Source organism: Sphaerodactylus townsendi, linkage group LG03 (assembly GCF_021028975.2).
Source record: "Sphaerodactylus townsendi isolate TG3544 linkage group LG03, MPM_Stown_v2.3, whole genome shotgun sequence".
NCBI lineage: Eukaryota > Metazoa > Chordata > Lepidosauria > Squamata > Sphaerodactylidae > Sphaerodactylus > Sphaerodactylus townsendi.
This window is the reverse complement of record NC_059427.1, coordinates 104525572-104544835: the sequence shown is the minus strand read 5'-3', so window position 1 is coordinate 104544835 and position 19264 is coordinate 104525572. Positions and strand designations below refer to the sequence as shown.

The 19264-nt window shown below is 41.1% G+C and overlaps 1 long non-coding RNA gene across 1 annotated transcript in view; it reads right to left on the bottom strand.

Annotated features, from left to right (window-relative positions):
- Positions 1–5465: 5465 nt before the first annotated feature.
- The window catches only part of LOC125430289, a 38914-nt gene continuing 25115 nt past the window's right edge, over positions 5466–19264 (bottom strand). The window contains exons 3-4 of the long non-coding RNA XR_007244121.1: positions 7291–7378; positions 5466–6682 (exon numbers count right to left, since the gene is read on the bottom strand). This is a non-coding gene — a long non-coding RNA (uncharacterized LOC125430289). The remainder of the gene's footprint in view (positions 6683–7290; positions 7379–19264) is intronic.

The following is a 19264-nucleotide window of genomic DNA, read 5'->3' as shown; positions in this document are numbered from 1 at the left end:
AGTTCACAGATTTTGAAAATGTATTGACTGAACAATCCTAAACAGAGTTCCCCACTTCTAAAACCATTCATTTCAGAAGAATTAGAAGACTGTAACTTTGTTTAGGATTTAATTTAGTATGCACTGTGATTTTTAGAAAGTATTGACTAACATTGCTATAGGAGATATTCTCATTCTAACATTCACTTATTTATATATTGTCAATGATAGCTCTACCCTGACCTGGATGGTCCAGGCTAGTCTGATCATAGCAGAAGCTAAGCAGGGTCAGTCCTGGTTAGCCCTTGGATAAGAGAACACCTCAGAAGTCCAGGGTTGCTCTACTGAATTAAGGCAATGGTAAACCACCTCTAGTCAGATCTTGTCTTAAAAACTGTTCATTTCCTTTATTGATTATTCTCATGATCTTCTTTCCTTTTTAAATGGAAGGGTTTCCACTTCATTTCTTTTTTTAGTTCTCTTTCATCACTTCAGCTCTTACAAATATTTTGTGTTACACATCACAAGATGGTGCTCTGTGAGGAAGACAGTAAGGTTTGGGAAGACATTGCCTGTCTCTGATCACAGCAAAATTCAGAAATTTTGTAGAAATTCCCTTTATGCCCTATCTCCACGTTCCTAAACAAAAGGGAAAAAATGGTTTGATACATTTCAGGAAGAAATTGGTTAAAGATAAAATTGGTTAAAGATAAGATAATGTATCTTAACTATGTTAATAATGACTGGTACAATACTAACAACTCTAACTGCAAAGCTCACAGTGAAAAGGGAAGAATTATTTCAGTGTTTACCAGTGATTATGTGTTGTTGTTTTTTTTAAAAAAGATGTGCTGGAAAATCATTGCCATATACTGAAGAACAGTTATCAAATATCTCTTAGGGTGGTTCAGAAGCATTTGCATAGAGCTGGTAATCATAATGCTGAAATAAGTAGTGGAGCCTAGCTCAATGTAAATTCCAACTATATGGATGGACTTCATCTCCATAGCAGCAGGAAGGAAGATTTTCAGGTGTTCTGTACTTTTGAAGAAGATTCTTGGGCAGGGGGTGGGAAGGTGGGATGATAGCTATTCAATAGATGATTTGTTATATAATCAGCTAAATGTGACAGAAGATTAAAAGTATTTCAAAAGCTTATTAAATATGTCTTCTTTTTTGCTGCCTAGAGAATGAAAGAACATTTCTGGTAGATAATTGTGTTATACTTCTGCTTTTGGTAAACAGGATTTGTAGGGAGGAGTGGATCCACTGACAGTAGAAGAAAAGTAATGGGGGTATAATCCTAAGCATCGCTACACCCTTCTAAATCATTTGTAGTCACAGTATAATCCTGCTTTGGAAACACTGTCTCAATACTCATTCAGTTGCTTAACTTTTGTCTCCAATCTATACACATATTACAAGGTTAAATATGATTTTCCTCCTGCAATTCAGTCTAAGGCTCTTGACAGAATTAAAGGCTCCAACCAGTTTCTTACAAAGAAAATAAGCAACAGCTATAATCGGGGTGCTGTTGACCAACTGGGAATGTATGTATTACACATAGCAGCAACTGTGGTCCTGCTGTACCCAGCTGGGCACCAATGTGCTTGCTAACCATCACAATGGATTGGAAAGCGAGCACAATAGGAGACCTCAAGTATAATGCTGAGCCTTTTTGAAAATGTAACATTAGTGAAGCTCTGGATGTACCTGAACAATTCATAGTGGAAACTTAACTAAACTATTGGGCCACTCATTTTACTGATTCTGTAGTTGAAGTGCGGCATCTGCAATCTTTTTTTAAAGAACAAATTGGGTGCTCAGAAGAAAAGAAATCTCACACAGAGAATTGCATGGATAAAGCATAATCTTCAGAAATGTCTGTGTCAACTCTGCATCTGCAACAAAGTTTTCTGGGAAAGCCAAAAATGCAGATTTTTTTCATGCCAGAGTCAAAATAATTTTAAAAAGTAGCAACAATTTTTCTCTTTCATGATATAATCACCCTAGCGTCAAAAATGGCATAGAAAAGCATAGGTTATATAGAATGTGCACAAGAACTGAGTCTTAGAGATGAACCATGATGTATGAATATACAAAGCTGCAAGAACATCTTATAGGACATTTGTGAAAGCCTATGAGGTGGCAGTGAAGGTTGCAAAGAAGCGATTCTACACAACCTCCATTGCATCTGCAAGCTCTCAGTCAGCACAATTATTCAATGTGATTCATCCATTAACATCCCTACTGATGGGATCCAAAAGAAATGATTTGGCACTTAACTTTGAGGCTTTTGCAAGCTTTTTTTGCAGATAAAGTCTGCAGTCTCCCACTGACCATGGATATAGTAAGTGAACTGGAGGTCCCTTGACCATCTTCTGGTCCTGTGTTGAATCGCTTTGAACTGCTCTCCATAGCCAATGTGGACAGAGTGCTTGCAGCTGTGAGACCTACCACTTGCTCCCTTGACCCATGTCCCTCATGGTTGGTGAAAGTCAGCAGTGAGGCCCTAAGGGACTCCCTGCTGGAAATTATCATGTGTTCCCTAGTGCAGGGAAACTTTCCAGGGAGGTTAAAAGAGGCAGTGGCCCACCTGCTCTTAAAGAAGGCATAATTAGATCCTATGGATCTGGTCAACTACTACCCAGTTTCAAATCTTGTGTTTCTGGGTAGGGTGGGTGAGAGAGTGGTTGTGAGCCAGAAATTAACAAAAACCATGCAAGCGCAGCCAAAGCAGAAGTACCTCCTACTCGGCTGTTTGCTTAGCGCAGTTTGCAGAATGGTGTTTTTGAAAAGACTCGTTCATTTAGTGAGTCAGATATATGCTGATTTGGGGAAAATAGGATGTTGCAGCTTCGCTTCATCAGCAGTAGCTGTGCGAAGTCCTCCCCCAAAATGGTATTTTACCATCTTCACACAGCTGATTTTGACCTGTGCAGAATTTGCCAAACATGGGCATTTCATACAGCTGATTTCAATCTATGAGCTGTCTCTGAAGTGTGCTGGCTATTTCAAACAGTTCTGCTTTTTGTCCACTTTTTTCCATGGTACATCCTTTTAAATATTTTCTTAACATGTTCTGAGAATTGTGCTAAAGCACCATAGCACCATAGCAATCCAATGCATTTTAATGCTGGTGTGATAGTACAGAATTGCTGTCACCAGCATTGGCATGCATTGGATTACTATGGTGCTGTTCAGAAAATCTCAGAAGATATTTTAAGAAGGGTGACAAAGCATATAGCACAGAAAAAGGTGGGGGTAAAAAATGGTCCTTTCAGATATTTTAAACAGCACACTGCAGTGATTTTGAAGTGCAAGTTAAAACTGCAAATGAGAGAAATCTGTTTTCATTTCAATTGACCTTTGCTTACGGCACATGAAACTTCTAGGATGAGAAACAAGGAGGCCAGCCCCACACCATTCAGCAATCCTAGAGTCTTTAGGGCCAGAAGTCCATCGAGCACTTTAATGAAAGGCACTATAATGCTTTCATACACAGTGATGCCACATTCTACAGATTCCATGTACCCATTATATCTATTGGTTGACATTTTAATTGACTATGTTGGATGTCAGATCCAGGCTACAGAGGCTGGAAACATAGAAGTTCCATGTTATTAATTGAATTATACACTTTAATTGAAATAACTAACACCGTGGGTGTTCCCCATAACCTTGTATCAGTATTTGGTATTTGAAATGGTTGATAGTGGATTTCAGACCAACACTTGAGATGCTAGAAACTCCATTGCTCATTTCTGTTTGAATGTGTAAAAGTGTATTTATTGTTAGCTACTATTATACCAGTCTTCCTATCAAAAGAAATACAGAAAGGTATAAACTATAGAAGAAAATCGGTAAAATAAATAGTAAAACCAATACTTGTAATTCATACTGGCAAAATCCCACAAACTTTAATCTATAATTTAGCTGCAACATAAATATTCCCAAAAGGCCCACAGCATAAAAAAAGTTTATCAAACAAGTAAACTATAAAGAAATATAGCCTAGTGGACTTCTATGGGAAGCAAGTTCACAGCAATGACACTGCAGCAGAATAGCTGTGTTCCGTGGCCTCAGCAACCAAATATGCCATAGGTGTGGAATTCTAAGAAGGGCTTCTTAATAATTGATCGGGATGTATGAAAACAGAAAATCTCTGAGATATGCTGGATACCTGACCATTCATACAGAATAAGTAATAACTTCAGTTAGTCCAAGAATTATGTCCTGGTCCATACATTCATTTTTTGGTGGTACAATAGGTGGCAGAAAAACTATTTAAGCACCTCCCGCTCACATAGATATTATTTGTTGTACTAACCAAATCTTTCACATGATTCCCTAACAGAAGAGAGCATTATTTTCCTTAATATCATCTGCACTAATGTTTGATAAAGTCTTCTAAAACTTTTGAACCATGGTTTTATACTATAACTTTAGCTGAAAGATGAAGTAGTGTACAAGCAGACAAGAGAGACAAAATTCCATGGTCTGAATTTATTTATTCATGTTATTAAATTTCTATGCCACCCTTCCCCTCTTGGACTCAGAGCAGCTTCCAACTTATCAAAGTTACAATTTAAAAACATAAAACTGTAAAATGCAATCAACAAAACTGGGATGGTGACTAAAAATCATTTGATAATAACTATATCTTGCATAACCCTAATAACAAATCACTGAGGGGAATGAGGGGGGGCACTTAGGTGGTACCACCATAGCTGCTTCAACCATATTCCTGGTGGTGCCTTACAGATCCTGCAGAACTGCAACAAAACATTCCACCAAGCAGGAGCCAGGTCCAAAAATGCCCTGCTCCTGATCGAGGCTAGCTGAATATCCTTCAGGCCAAGGACCACCAGTAAGTTGTTGCTCGCTGAATATATCCAATAACTCTATTTCTGTAATGATGTAATTGTACAGTTCCTGTAAAAATGCAATTGTAATCCTTTATATAGACAGCATACATTTTAAAAAATTGTAACATTCCTGATTTCTTCAGAGAGCATCCCAAATGTTCCTTGTTTTTACAGAATAGGTCTACACTGATTGTTTTGAAATAAATTCTGATGTTTTCTAAATAGTGATCTCCATCCAACCATGCAGTTCTGAATCTTATAGTCACTTTCTTAAAAAGAGATGGTAACTTTGGCTGATTCATTGAGTACCTAAAGTTTTGTTCAGAAAGATCTGTGGACCTTTAGGAACAATGTATGGGCAGAGTAGGGGGTTTACAATATAATCTGTAGAAAGAATCTGAAAATATTTATTCTTGAATGTCCTTCAACCTTCACAGTCTGATAACTTGGTCTGAGTAAACTCTTAAGCTCATTCCGCACATGCAGAATAATGCACTTTCAAACTGCTTTCAGTGCTCTTTGAAACTGTGCGGAATGACAAAATCCACTTGCAAACAGTTGTGAAAGTGGTTTGAAAATGCATTATTTTGTGTGTGCGGAAGGGGCCATAGGGTCAAACTAGATGTTACAGAGGTAAAAGGTCTAACATATAACCTCTGGTGCCATTTTGAGAGGAGAGCTTAGCCATTTAAAATTGTTATGAGGGCTTGATCCTATTTGGGCCCATGGAATGGCAGTATCAGGCAATCTCACCATGATAACATAGCCAGGGCAGAGGGGGGCCTGCTTCAGAACTTAAAAGGTGGGAAAAGGAGAGTGCCTGTTGTTGCTACATCATGACTTCACAACAATTTTTAAATGGCTAATTTTTTTCCTAAAATGGTGTTGATGGCCACAGGTTGGATCGATGGCTACCATAATATCTAGTTTGACTCTTAGTTGTAAAACACATTAAAATAGCATGGAATAATCATTCCAACAAATTTTAGAGGCCCAATGAGTATAAAAAGAATTTCTGATAAAAGGAAATATTTTTGTTCTCAAGATCTCAAAACAGAGAATTCACCTTTCATGAGACTGGGGAAATGCTACACAACAACATAACATCAACAATTTGGTGGTTCCTCTTTCTATTTCTTTGTGAATATGTCAAATAATTTTAGCATGGATATCCTGTTGTAAGCTTTTTAAGTTACTCAGTTTGTTTAAGTAACAAATATTTTTCCAGTTAATAATGAAATATTTTGAAGATTCTATTGCATGTTGTAAATATTTTTTCTGCAAGCTATTTAGTTAACATCTTTTTAAACAAATTGCAGGGGAAGCTCTTTTATGGTAATATCTGACCATTAAACATAAAATAAGTTTATATGAAATAAATGTATTGTGCTCAATAGACCCATTTTAAACACAGAGACATTAAACATGAGTAGCCTATTTGAAGATGTTTGTTGATAAAAGTGTATTGTCTCATCCATACTGATTTTGTCCTACAGCAATTATTCTAGATTATTTGCCCCCAGTGGACTTCTATATGTGAGGCATGACCCTATTTAGGATGAAGTCTTTTTACACTGTCTAGCATATTATGCTGCTATTTGGTGATAAGGGATGTTAGGTGCTTCTCCAATAAATCAAGTAATTATGAGAAAAATGTACAGTAGTATAGTATCCACTTTAAGCCCATGCTAATGTCACATATTTTTTTCAGCTCTGGGAGAGATGGGTCTTGATCATCCAATTGACTGTATGGCTCTCTTTCTTTAGGTGGATTCTATTTCCATTAATTCTTTCAGAAGCTTGTTGCTGTTGAATCTTTCCTTCAGTTCTTTCTCCTGCAACACAGAATCCAAGATGCTCATAATTTTACTGATGTCTTTTTTAAAAGTTATAGAACAGTTTTTGTATCATGCTAATTTATCTAACCAAAACTGTCACTTAAAAGAAAGTATCTGGCTGAACTACATGCTTATTTTGAGTAACTATATCTGGATCTTCTGACATATACTGAACTGTATACTGTAGTAAAGGAGGAATGTGGCTGGGATTATGGTTATGTATTATTGAAGGGGGTTATCCCCCCTCCCCAAAGGAACTGCTCTGTGCTTGTGCAGAACCACTCTGCTATTCATCCCTGGCCTTAGTAACCTTTGATGTGGCGAGGCACTGATGCTGCATGCTGAAGAATTGGTAGTGGAGGTGGAGCTGAGGATGGGAAAACACCACTGCTCATGGCTCTGCCATTGTTGCTGCTTCTCAGTAGTCTGTGAGGCAATGACTAAAGAATGCTGCATGAAAGGGATCCAGCAGCAGTAGCAGTGCTCCATGCAGGCAGGAGGACCCAATGGCAGGGGGGAAAATAACCAGTACCTATCATGCTTCTAGAAGAGGACCTCCCCCACCCCCACCCCCCAGGATTTGCCCCTGTCTTCAGCCAAGGTACCTGCTAAATCCCCCTGGTGTAGTCACATAGTAGAAGGGTGCTGTTGCTGTCAGGTGACATTCCAGGTAAGTCATGGATGAAAGAAATACTGAAAGGAGTATGTAGAGGAAGAAAGAGAGAGTAAGGGAAAAAAGAGTAACAGGTGTGGGTGCGAGAAAAACAAAGATATTTTTGGCAATCTCTTGGGGTTTTCAAGGCAAAAGACATTAAGAGTTCTTGCCATTGCCTGCGACACAACCCTGGTATCCCTTGGAGGCCTCCCAACCAAATACTAGCCAGGGTTAGGGCTGAAAGTATGTGTCTGGCCCAAAGCCACCGACAAGCATCCATAGCATGACTTGGAACTTGAACCTGGGTGTCCCATTTACCACCTGAGGGAAGTAACTGAAAGCTCTCCCACCAGTTAATAACCCAATTAACCAGAAAACAACAAAACTTTAGTGTGGTAAAATGATATGGCCATAGCCTTTTATTAACATATTGGTTCAAGGTTAACAGAAATGTAAGGGGCAGCATGGGGGTCTGATCTGCATGCTGCGCAGTCCAAAATGCTGTCCTCCAGGAACCAAATTTCTTCCAGCTCACCTGCTGAGGAAAAATGCACCAGGTTGGAGCAGCGATGGAATATTCCAGATGGGCCACTGCCTGAAGACTGCCTTTGCTGCTAGGGGTGCAAGTCATAGAAACCCACATCTGGGCACACTACCCGTTGGCTTGCTCCACCCCAAACCTTTTAAGGAGGTTCCATCAAGGTGGGGAGCACCCTTGCTCACTTGCACCTATAGATCAGTCCCCCATGCGCAACCTGCCAAAGAACTGAGGGACCCGATTCCCGCTAAATGCTTCTCAAACCCTGAGCAAATCACACAATTTGCCCCTTAGGCCATTCAACCACAAATCCATACCCCATGCAGACAAATGTACCCCATCAGAGCAGTAGAGCTGCTCTAGCTTGTGGCTAATGTCCCAGTGTGTGATGCACCGCCCCCCGTGGTCAGTCACAAAACATGAAGCCACACGACATGTCTTCCTCCTATCCAAGTCCACTTGTTTTGGGGAAATGGTGCCGCACCAGCAACACCTCTCCAACAGCCTGTGTAGCATGACGTCCAGTGGACAATGCTGTGCCAGATAATTCAGATGTGCTGCCTAGGACCTGCCGAAACTGAGAGAGAAGACTGATTAAGCATGTGCCAGAGGCCTGATGTAAGCTTTGTAAGCCGAGGAGTGCCAGTGGCCCAGGGACTGTATGTTTTCTATTGACTACCCCAAAGAGGTGAAGCAGGCAGGAGCAGAAGGGAACTTCCACCTGACTCCTCAGGAGGTTCTGACCCTGAGCCATCCCCAATTATGCTTTTGGGGTTCCTTCTGATATCTCCCCCTTGGAGGACTACACTGTCTATGTGGATCACTTATCAAAATGGTTGATGCTTTAGGGATGTCCATTGATCCTCAAGAATCTGAGTGCCAGGTTCAAATTGTGGATGATTGCACTCATCCATTAAAACCCTGTCACCTTGCCTATGGTCAAGGCATTCATTGACATTGCCATCTATAATTAGGACCATCCTGCCTCTTTACACAAGTTCTCTAAAAAGTTTGAGAATTTATATAGGGTTCAACCAGGGTTGTAATTTCCTCTTTAAACACCCTGCTCCAAACTCAGTGGTTCCAGTTAAGTCAAAGATGGGATCCTCTAACTGCCTTCAAAATAAGGAGGGTCATAAATGAGATTCTTATGGCAGAAAATTATACATGAGCATGTACATGAGCATGTACATTGTCAATTTTATTGGCATTATGAGCAGCTATCAAGTGTTCCTATGAGACTGCATTCAGCTTTTGCTAGATTTTCTGCCTGAGGATTGGTGGGTCTTACCTAAGGCTACCTATGAAGAAGGCTTTTGCTTGGGCTGACAGCTGATAAACACTGCAGGACATGTCACTGATACAGCCTCAAAATTGGTAGGGATGTCAATTGCCCTACACCGCTATTCTTGGCTCTTGGCTTCTGCTTTACTATCTGTCCTCAAGCTTAAGCTCGAGGACATGCCTTTTGATGAGAATAATTTATTTAATGAGAGATTTTTTGTTATTTTCCTACCTGGCAAAACATTACTTCTGACAATTGGGTTCTTTCAATAATAAAGTCAGGTTATTTGTTGGAACTGGACTCTATCCCATCTTATTCAGATCTCAATTTGTGTCAGCTCCACCTCCATCTTTACTGCTGGAGGAGTTTGAAGAGCTTCTACAAAAAGGTGTGGTGATTCAAGTCCCATCACACAACACACATAAGGGGCTGATTTGCTGATACTTTCTGATCATTAAAATGGGGGGGGGGGATGCCCCATTCTGTAACTTTGTAGATCAAATTTCCATATGAATGTCTGCAAATTTTTCATGATATCCCTGCAGAAGATTATACCCTTGTTGGATCCCAATGCATGCTTTGCTGTGGTGGATTTGCAGGATGTTTACTTCCATATCATCATCTACCCTGATCATAGGAGGTTCCTGCATTTCCAATGTGGCCACTACTCCTACGAATATGTTTTACTTTTTGGTCTTTCCACAGCCTCTAGGGTTTTCTCTGAACATATGGCTATGGTTGTAGCTCATCTTGCCTCCTTGGATTGTCAGGTATACCCTTACCCTGACAATTGACTGACTGTGGGAAATTTATTAGGGGATGTACATATGCAGGTTTATCAGGCCCTTGGTACCCTAACTTCCTTGGGTTTGGTGGTCAATCTAGAGGCAGAGCCTGGCAACCAGCAGAGGAGCATCAGAGGGGAGGGGAGCTCCCCAGAGTTGGTCTAAATACTTTTGTTTTCCCTAGAAGAGGCTCTCAGAGCTAAAGTATTTATCTCAATCTTCTGACCTTGGGTTCATACTGCATTCCTGCTCTTCATGCCTTCTATAGTGTGTAATAGTATTACAGGACTAGGGACGGGAGGAGAAACAGGGTTTGATATACTGGGGTGATTTGAAGGTTCTGGAAGAACCAGTTTTTCCCCTCTTACCCATGTATCTACCAATAAAGGCTACTTAACCCTCAAGTTACATAATCTGATTTGGATCATAGATCTAGGGTTTGACATTAAGCTGGTTCTATCATTAATCTGCTCTGTCTTCCATGATATCCATCAGTGGAACTACAGGTGGCACCAATGGGACCCGGGATCAGGATATGACCCCCTGGCACCCCAACAGGGAGAGGGCTGATGAGGAGCTCTTCAAGCCCAATGCAGATGGGAACAATGGGGATGGAGATGGGCAGAATGTGGTGACCAAGCCCTTCCAGTCATGGGGCAGGGGATGAAGACCTCAACCTGGATAGACCCCTTGACCCCATCTCATTCCAAAGTATCTCCTATTCCCCAATCCGGATTTCCATGTACCCAACTTTTCACTTTGGGGTAAGGAAAAAGTGCCATATGAGACCCAAGAACAGAGACGGGACTCCTCCTGGTGTAGACATACAGTGGACCAGAAGGAATACTACTCTGATGATGAGACGACTTGGGGCCTTTACCAGGGATTTGCCCCAAGGCATGGACCAGATGCCTGGAGACCACCCTGCCACACATAAGATGGGAGGCCACCCTGCTACACATAAGACTGAGAAAGTTTTGGTGTGCTGTGGTGCACATTGGAAAAAGTACAGCTTCATTGTAGCCAATGCGGCCAAATACCCAGGGGATGCTTTGGCTGGTGGATCATGATCCGAACATAAAGTGGTCCACCCAAGTAATCTGATTCACTGACCAGCCTAGTAGATCCTATAGCAATTCAAACCCTGATGTAACAGACAAAGATTGCCACAGCTCTTTAGCAGGGCCGCAATGGCAGGTGGAGCCCAAGATGAGCCAGCTATTTCCCCTCCCTATCGGGACTTACAGAAGGTTTTCAAAGAGGGGGATTATGATAGGCTACTGTCCCACCGAAAAATGGACTATAGAATTGAACTTACTCCTGGGGCTAAAATGCCAAAGGGGTGGCTTTGCCCCATGAGCCCAAACAAAGTGGTAGCCCTCCAAGAGTTTCTAGACAAGAATTTGGCACACAAATTTATCAGGCCAGCCACTAGTAAATTGGCTGCCCCAGTCCTCTTCAGGAAGAAGAAGGATGGAACTTTGTGACTGCACAGACTGTAGAGACTTGAATGAGGTCTTTATGTGTAATTAATATCCCCTTTCCCTCATCAAGGATTTACTAGCAAGTTTGGGACAGGGGCAAGTGTACACCAAATTGGATTTGCGGGAAGCCTACTATAGAGTTGTAATAGTCAAAGGGATGGAGTGGATTTTAACACCTGCTATGTTCAATTTGAGTACAAAGTAATGCCCTTTGGATTGAGTGGGGCCCCTGGAGTATTTATGAACTTGATCAATGATGTGTTAAAAGATCATCTATTCAAGGGTGTGGTGGTTTATTTGGGTGATGTGCTAATTTACTCTAAATCAATGGAGGAACACATAACATTAGTGTGGGAGGTTTTAAAGAAACTGCTTCAAAATGTTATGTCGAACTATCCAAATGTGAATTCCTCAAAGATAAACTGTACTTTTTATCGAGTGTCGGGGGGTGGGATTGAAATGGAGCCATCAAAAGCTAAGGACATGTTGGGTTGGCAAACCCCCCAAACCAGCAAACAACTACAATCGTTGTTGGGATTTGCTAATTTCTACCGGGACTTTATTCCCAAGTTTGTGGAATTTGCTTTGCCCCTCACCAACCTCCTAAGAGCCAAAGATAAGAGCCCTGGAGCCACACGACCCGGTGCTCTATTGAATTGGACCCCCGCTTGCCAGGGTGCTTTTACTAAGTTGAAGGAGGCTTTCACTTCAAAGCCCATCTTGCTTCATGGTGACCTCACTAAGCCATTTGTTGTGCATGTTGATGCTTTGGATTGTGCGATGAGGGCTGCCCTCCTCCAAAGAGGGGATGACAGTAAATTTCACCCATGTCCCTACCTATCCAAAAATTTACAGGTTCAGAAGTGTATTGGACTGTAGGTGATAAAGAGACTGAAGCTATCAAGAAAGCACTGACCATTTGACCCCATCGGTTGGAAGGGCGGAGTAGCCATTCAAAGTTTGGACTGATCATAAAAATTTGGCCGCTCTCTGCACCCTTGGTAAACTTTCTGCAAAACAGTTGAGGTGGGCAGATTTTTTCACGAAATTCAATTTTACTATCCATTTTCCCCAGGTAAAACTAACTGTTTAGTGGATGCCTCACTTTAAAAAGCATGTGGACAGAATGAATCAGATATACAAGAAAGCCACAAGGATGATCAGGGGCCTGGAGGCCAAACATTAAAAGGAAAGGCTGAGGAATTTGAGAATGTTTAATCTGGAAAAGAGGAGGTTAAGATATTTTTACAGTAATAGTTCAGCAGTAGAATTGGCTGCCTAAGAAGGTGATGAGCTCCTTTTCTCTGACAGTCTTCAAGCAGTAGCTAGACAAGCTCTTGTCAGGGATGCACTAGACTGATCCTTTGTTGAGTGGGGGTTGGACTAAATGGCCTGTATGGACACTTCCAACTCTATGATTCCATGTTCCTCTCATATCAAGTACTGGTTAGCATCTAAATCTTGCTGCATTGATGTCAGATATGCACTTTTTCTCTCCTTAAGTTATAAAATTGACTTTCTGAGTTAATGTTGTGAGTTGTTCAACAGAGTAATAGATTAAGGACTCATTTTTTTTCTTATGATTGCATATACTGTCCCCAGCAAACTGTCATCAGCATGACACTCTTCTTTGATTTTATTTGGTAAGTCATGATTGCTAAAAGTGCTCTTGGATTTCTAATCACATTGCCATATCAGCATATGGTTATGGATAAGTTTATGTGTTAAGTTAACAGTACCATCCTGTGCAGAATTTGACCCTTCTAGGCCCACTGATGCCCTTGGAATGAGAGAGTGCAACTGCTTATGAGGCACTGTTAGTATTTTAACTGACAACATTTGGTAAACATCCTTGCTACTAACATGAACCTGAAGTTATAAGTTTTGGTTGCCAGCAAACCTGGAGGGGAAAAAAGTCATGTTGTTTGTGGAGCCACCTCTCCAACTCAGTAGATCTTCAGGGTCATGGAAAATGGGTCCAAATGGCCCTTTGAATGGTAAAGGTTGCCGACCCCTGCTCCAGACAATTGGCAACCATACTGCATGTACACATTATATGTAGTTCTATTATTCTTTTGCCAAATAATTTCTTTTTAACAATTGGGGAAATGGCTGTGAGAGACTTTGAGTAGATCAAATGATCAGTAGATGAAGAAAGTGCATGTAAATCTTTCCTTGCCAGTTTGATGAAAAATGCTTCTTCCCCCAGTGAACCATATCCCCAAGATATTAAAAGCATAAAAACCATTACCTCTGTTCTCTCAGGAAAGAAATACTAGGGGGCCCAAGCTATTCACAGTTGTTTTTGCTATTAAAGAGAATAGGGAAACGATACCTTGATGTTAGTATAGTATTGTACAGTATAAATAGAGTCATATAGTGTCTATAGGGCTGCTGACACTCTGAAGGAAAAAAAGCAGGAACCCCTAATATAGGTCTCCCTGTAACAGTAATAGCTACATCATTAGGGGCACCTATAAGGTGAACTGAGGTTTAACCATGATGGTTTCTCAGTTAATTGTGAGTTCCAATTTGGATATCGCAATCGGAAGATCTATAAATACTGTTGATTTTCATAGCAAACAAGTAATGCTTTGTTCCTTTCATAAAGTTGTAGCTTCTTTAATTCCATCTGCTAGCATCGTCCTCTTTATTTTCCTCCTGCAATTTACCATAGTTTTAGTAGACAATGCTCCAGACCTTGCCCTCTAGTTGGTATTGCAGTATCAGTAATTGCTGCTTCACGTTAACATTTATTTAAAGCTGCTGATTTAACATTTAAAAATTCTGAGGTTAATGGATTTGTATTCACAGATCCATTAACCTCAATAAAAACAAATGGGACCTCTTGTGAACTAAAATAAGCACAGATCAAGGATACACTTCCACTAATACTTACTGATCACATTTAGATTGTGTTGCTAAAATGTCAGGTCATAAAAAAGAGGTGGCAATGTGGTAATATTCAAGGTGAATTTCATTTTTTTTGGTCACACTTATGACCCATACTACAATAGTTTAAGATCAAGTGAGTTCAAAGCCCTGATTACAGCAGAGTCTCTGACTGCTTTGTCATGTAAATATTAAGCTACTGCAACTACATACTTCAGAATGATAGTGTCTTTGGAATAAATATATAACACACAGCACACTTAAACAGTTTTATCCCTTGTGCTGTAGAAGTGTACTTCAAGGTTGTAGTGACCTACAAAACTCAACTATGCAAGCAAACATTGATCAATACACAAACATACACACAGAGACCCTACTAAAAACAAGGGATCCTGCAGTTGACAAAAATGTGGCTTTTGCTCACAAAGTCACATTGCCATGCTATTAATGTAGTAAGGTTGAATTACCAAAGGAGGAGCCAGAAAGGAATGGAAAGGCCTATGATTGTTTTTTTTCACAGCAGTTTTACACACATGCATTCAGGGGATTTCTACCATAACATTCATGACATGGGTACTACTACAGTAAAACCTGGAGCCCCAGTTTAATGAAATTTGCACACACTGGGTTGGATACAGACTGAACTTCCAGTGGCAGAATAGCATTTTCCTGCTTCCCCTTTCCCACTGATCTCCATGAAGTGCTGCTCCTAAGGCTAGAAGATCCTGATGAATGACACGACTACAGTCTGCAGTGGAAAGGTGAATCTGTGGAAAATGTCTATTTAGTTCAACCCACTGGTATTTATCCCCATGCCAATGACAACTCTCCCTGATTTAATATTGGTATGAATACAAATAGTGATATGGCTACTCCTAAGACGAAAAAAGTTATGTTCAAGGAGGTTCAAAGAGGAGGGAATCACAGGGAACTTGGTACAGAAGTAAAAATTGCTAGACATATAGGTTTGGATCTAGACTAGTGTTTTCATTATGCAAAAATTTCCTGTTTCCAACCATGTGTTGGGAAATTCCTGAAGATTTGGGGTGGAACCTAGGGAGCATTGGGTTTGTGAAGAGGAGAATATAAGTGGGCTATAATGCCACAGAGTTTCCACTGCAAAGTAGACATTTTCTCCAAGGGAATGGATCTATGTAGTCTGGAGATCAGTTGCAGTTATGGGAAATATTCAGCTCCACCTGGAGACTGGCAATCCTACCAAGAACAAGTTTGGGGGGCATTGGGGGTGGGTGGGTCAGAAGTGGAGAGGTGAGAAGGTTGTGTTCTATAGGTGAAAATGCTTGCAGCTGTGGAAATTGATACAGATCACACCATGTATGCATCTATTTTTCAAATGTGAGCCAGTCTGCAGCCAATCTGCAGATACCCAAATCCATGGATTGGGCCTACACTGAAAGAAATGTACCCCCAGGTTTGTACAGACATGACACTTATCTCTGTCAGTGTAGTCTTGCTGGTGATGTGGGACAGGAGCCATGGTAGATCTGTTAGGGAAGGCTGGGAGCTGGAATGGCTTTGCCCACAGCAATGTGAGTGTTGCTGGGGTCTAGGAGCTATAGCAAGTTCAGCACTAAAGCCCAGGAACTGTGGTGGGCTCATTAACATTGATATTAGGGGAAAGAAGCTGTGTCAGACTTGCTTATGACAGCTGTGAGGGTTGAGAGGTTTTGAGAGCTGCACTTGGCCTAGTAGTGAGGGCCAGGAGCAACACTGGACTCACCAACAGAAAAGTTTGGAGAAATTCAGAAGGTCCAGAGGTGAAGACCAGGAGCCATGCAGAGCTGGCTGGTATTGATGTTAAGTGGTTTGGGATGGGAATGTCACAGGCCTTTGGGTGGGGTGTCACTGGGCTCACTAGCAGCTGCTGCCATGGGAGTGAAGGAGCCAGAATACCTGTAGGGGGAATCTCTTCCCCATTTCAGTTTTAATTTAAATGTTATTTAAAGTTGGCAGTGACAATTGGGGATAAGATAGTGAGAAAGGATCCCTCTGGTGAATATTGCAGATCCCAACTTGCATGTTCTTATAGTGAAAGTGTGGCCTAATCTGTGATTAAGGCCATGCTGATGGAAAGGAGATTTTCCTAAAACCTTGGGAATTCCTGAGCTTGCAGAAGAAACCTAAAACTAAAAAAAAGTGGAGAGGGGTTAATCCCCCCCCCCCAAAAAAATAGCATAACTGATATGGAAAGCTCCGAGAACTGTTCTCTGAGTGCAGATAGGCAAGTAAGAAAGAAGAGAGTGGGATAGACAATTGCACACTCCACAGTGGCTGAGCTGAGTGCATAGCACAGTCACCTTGCCAGTGGTGTAGCTGCCATGGGGACATCTGGGAACAAACACCCCCAGTGCCCCCTGTGGGAGTCATGTGGGGGGCGGAATAATCACCCCACACACTTCCGGGAAGGAGGAGGGGCGTGGTTGGGCCTTGACACGATGTGCACGATGTGCCTGCCAAGGCCTGCCCGGGTGGTATGTGCACATTGCGCCAAGGCCCAGCCACACCCCTCCTCCTTCCCAGAAGTGGCTGGGCCTCTCCCTCTCATGGTGCCCCCCACCCTGCCCCCATACCCCCCACTTACTTGAGTTCAGCTGGCTGCAAAAAGCAGCCAGCTGAAAAAGTAGTTTGGTGGAAACAACACTTCCCAGGAGGCCTTGCAGGGCTCACAAGGACTCCTGGGAAGTGTAGTTTCCACCAGGCTACTTTTTCAGCTGGCTGAACTCAGGTAAGTGGGGGGATGCGAGAGGGGGGTGCAGAGGGGCTTGGGGGTGGGGTGAGAGGGAGCGGGAGCGGGACACCACAGGGAGGGCACCGTTGTGGGGGCCCAGGTGCCATTTTGCCCCGGGTGCCATTTCTTCCCCCTATGCCATTGCACCTCGCTCTCCTCCTCCTCTGATGGCGGTGGTGAGCTGATTTCCAAATTACTCAGGACATCAAATTACTCAGCCTGGCAAAGCCCTGAGTGGAGAGCTCCAGTGGCACAAAATGAATTTTCCAGAAGTAGAAAATAATGTCTTGGGAGCATATATTCCTTGGTTGAGGTCATTTTCTCACCCCTATCCCATCCCCATCCCCCAAAATTACAGCACTAGTGAAAATAAAACCACAACAGATTCCACAGTATGTTGTTTTCAGGTCTCTACTTGTAGTGTCTAAACTCTGCAATATTTGCTTTTCCCTCTCATTGCAAATAGTTAGATTTTTGGAAGTATTTTAAAAGGTTACTTTGGTCACTTTTACAAATACCTCTAAAAATCACAAAAATGTATAAAGATGGACTTTCTGTACAAAGAGGAATTGAATTTGCAGCCACAGAGTAAGCACAAATGTTATAGACCACATACTAAATGTGAAATGGAATAACTGTGCATGATGTCCATCTTCCCCCGGAGTCAAGTACAGGTTTTATATGAATTCTGTACTCCACCTAACAAAAAGTTAATTATGATAATTGTTTTCTTATACATAGCAAGGCTCTCTTTAGAAAGTAGCTGAATTCTAGGTGATGTGTTACATGTCAAAGTAAAAAATGCTGTGCTATTTTAGATACTTCCACAATTAGTTGAGATTCTCAATAAATTCTCATCTTCAATAACAACAGCAGCAGCAACTACAACAACAAGGAGCTTAACGTGTACATATATTTCTCCATTTAGCAAAATAAACAATGTCAGCTTCCTACTGTTGTGATTTTTTGTTGTTGTTTCAACTCTACTAAACATCAACTTGATTGGATTCTCATGTTGGTGACAGGAATGCATCACTGTGTGAATTGAAATGCATTACTCTGTGAACTGGAATGAATTAAGTACACTTCATTGTGCTGTTTCCTGTCATATTTTTGACTTTCTGAAAATGATTTCTGAAGGAATTCACTACTAAAGCTAGAAAAAACACCTTCTACACTAAATTTCCTGGAGCCTTTCATCTGTTAAATTTCATTACAATTCATATTAGCTTCTTTAACACTGAAAATATGTTGACGGTCTCAGTACATTGCCTTTAAAAGTTTGTGCTATATCCAGGATAACCTGGTATTTCAAAAAAATGACATGGAGGTGGGGAGTGAAAGCTAATATGATTTGATAATAGATTCTAACACATCTAATTTTAGCTGATAAAAGTTGAGTTTTAAGAAAATTGTACGTGAAGGGACAGCCATGGCTACAGAAGTTGTTGCTTTCTTTCAGTGTGATAACAGTTTGTATGAAAATACCCAGACATCTCAAAGTGTTTTACTTTTGTAGAATGGGCACCTGTTATCAGATAATACTTGTGGTTGAGAAACTAAATAATACTGAAGTACCCAATTCCATTTTATCTATTTTTACAACTTCAATTTAAGGAAGTATTCTGGTGGGGTTGTTTCCATTTCTTTTTTCCTTTTTTTTCCTGGCTATTTGGAGCAATCTTTAATCAAGTAGTATTTACTGGCTGCCCTTAATCTTGCAAAAAACAAATTAACTAGCTACACATTTCTGCAACCCTGAGAATTGGAAATTCTGGGGAAGGTTCATATGAAAACAATAGAACAGAAAAATCATAAAACAAACCCTTTGCTCAAATAAATTAAAACAAAAAATTTTCAAAATTCAACTTGAGAAGGTTGCTTTCTATGTGTTTCTATTTTGCATAAGTATACAATTGCATCTTGTGTTTGCATAAGTATACAATTGCATCTTGCAGCTCAATCTAGATCTGTCACGTTGGTGGGCACTGCATCACTCCAGTGCCTCTCTGCCTACTCCAAAAAACTTTGCCACAGCATGAGAAGCCCCCCAAGTTTTTTTTTTAAAAAAAATACCTTACCCTTAACTCTTCCATAGGGGAAAGTGGAAATACACTGCAAAAATTATGGCATATGTCTGAGTCTTGCTTCACTGGTGCAAGGGGGCTAAACCAACAGTGGAAGCCTACTC